Source organism: Limulus polyphemus, unplaced genomic scaffold (assembly GCF_000517525.1).
Source record: "Limulus polyphemus unplaced genomic scaffold, Limulus_polyphemus-2.1.2 Scaffold829, whole genome shotgun sequence".
Classification (NCBI taxonomy): Eukaryota; Metazoa; Arthropoda; class Merostomata; order Xiphosura; family Limulidae; genus Limulus; species Limulus polyphemus.
In genome coordinates, this window is record NW_013666439.1 from 389,880 (window position 1) to 392,609 (window position 2,730).

Sequence of the window (2,730 nt, forward strand, 5' to 3'; positions counted from 1 at the left end):
CTCCTGAGCAGTCTGGCCTTTGTTTTTAATGTATATTAAAGCCAGGTTCTCTCGGTTAAAGATATATTTAAGAGAGGTTATCAATTATTGAGAACCAAGAGAAATAAAACTGTTACTATAAATATAGAAATTTCTGCATATGGTATATGAAAATTGAAATCTACTCATAGAGTGAGAAAACAGCATATCACTGCAAGTGAATATGAATGATGATCTTTCTCTCTCTTTAGAGTGAAGTGAACATTTACACTTGTGTCAGATTGTGTCTTTTATAATGTGGAAAGTTTGTATCCAGTCTCTTTTGTGTGTTAGATTCGATCTAAAGACATTGAAGTTTAGGCATCAACATTGCACTGCAATATCTGGTAACCTTCCTGTTTTTCAGAGTTCTTGTTCTGAGGAAAATCTGAGAATACCACAGAATAGGTAAGAAAGAAAACTTTGGTGCCGCTGGATTTTATTGTGCTCTTTCAAACCCTAGAGTTATCGACTTGAAGCTTTGAAGCTGTAAAAATAGCATTTTCTGAAGTGAAATGATTCATGAAGAATGACAGCTGTCATAGAGAGTTGTCAGGTCCATGAGAGTTTTATCCTGGATTTTGGACTTTTGCCCATGATGTGAATGTTCATGACAACTATTTCATTGTTGCTGTAGGCGCATAAACTAGTGAAGATGGTGAACCTCCCCATGATAGGTTGCATGCAACCAGGGCAACCACGGGTCACTAAGAGACCTGGGGTTATGCAGAGTCAACAAGCAAGCTACATTTTTGTAACTTGTCTTTCTGCAACCATAGGGCAGGGTTTTAATATTCTTCCGATTTTAATAGCCCACTACATTGTACTCTCAACATTAAGGACGTCTTAGTCTGGTTTCACTGAGAGTCCACGGGAGAAATGTTTATGCCATCTTAATAGCTCCCTGTAAGTGAGGAGGCTAAGCATATTTTTCCCACATCATTTAACAGTATGACCAAGGACGATCTGGATCACTTTGTTTAACATTTCAGACAGGTAACTGCCTGGAATGAATGGATTCAGGGGCAGGCAATACTATGCTTGATGCTGAATCTGTATGGTTCATTGCTTGGCTTAATCAAGTGGTTGCACGAAGTGGTGTAACATTAATGCTCGGCTGAATTCTGCCTGTTATTATTTATCTTATAATACTTGTAAAACATGTTGAATTTTTCGGTTCACAGATGGCAGCCCATTAAATCACTGTAGATATCAATATATATATATTATGAGAGTAGGCGAGTTTATTGCTATGGTAACAGTGCACAATGCCAGTGGTGGTCTGTCTACTGCTACTAATCAAATTACTGTGGTAACAGTGCAAGATGCAAAGACGGTCTGTCAGTGTGTATGTGGCATTACACGTATGTATGAAACATTACAACTACATTTATGAGTGTTGTATAACACAAATGAACCAATCACTAGGAACACAACTGGTAAGTAGTATTTGAATGAAGGAAATATATTGATCTGGATGTTAAGATATCGAAATATGAAGTTATCTGTAGTTGTTTGTCTGTGGAGTATTATTTGGTGAAACATACCTGATATATCTTTACTGTGGATGAGAGAATGTTTGAGTTTCAACGCTTAAATGTTTTGGAGATAGTGAAGTTTCTTGGGAGAGGTAAGAATAATCAAAGGTGAATTAGGAATTCTTGGGCCCCTGGGAACAAAGAACATTGCCCTCTTCTCACCAATCTACACTTCATTAAATAAGAAACGTATTGTAAAATGTAAGTAGAAATAGGCCCGTATAATATTTACACACTGAATTAATAATATAACAAGTCATATCATAATAAATTATGCATGAATAAAAGTGCTTAATTCTGTCACATACGAAAAAAATATAAAATAACTATTTGCTTTAGGAAAAATGTGAACGGATTATAAACGCACAACTTGCGTATATATGTATGTGTCTGACAGAAATTGAGGCTATTGAACAATGTGTGCAATCCATTGATGTCGAAGAAATGATCGGTTAGAGAAAAGTTAAACGTAAAGTTAACCATCGTGGAAGTGAAAGACTTAACGTTTGATACGCTAGAGTGAGATTAACAATTTTGAAAAATATAAGGAGAATAAATTGTCTCGTCAAAGGGTGTTCTAAAGTAACTGAACCCGCCTTTGAAAAAAAGCAGACGATTATTGGGAGTACAACAAAAAAGCAGACAATTTTTTTTTGAAGTTCAAGATACAACTGCGGTAACTCAACGACAATGTATGTGAACTATACATAGACACTATAGCGATAAGAAATAGATAAAAATAGTTCGGCTTGTCAACTGAATTCTAAATCAATTGAATTAAAATAAGTGGACTTTTGACAACAAGAAGAGAACTGAATAGTGTTTAAGATACAACTATGGTCTTCATAATGTAAATAATTTTTGTATATATACGTTTAACTTGTTCCAAATATATATTATTTTGAAAACAAGTGAAGTGCGCGCTGTTCATTTATCACCAACAAGTCACAGACACCTACTGTAGAAGAATTCTTAGCCCAACACACACACCTATATATTTGTATTCAACTTATTGTATATATACTGTTACGTCTCTGTGTTCGTTTGTTAATCTTCCGTAAAAATTCTTTCCGAAGAAACTTTAGCGATACAACTCCTTTCTTAAATAAAACTAGATTATTCTTTCTGAATACAACTTTGCGATACACTTAATTTCAACTCCCGCGCTATAACA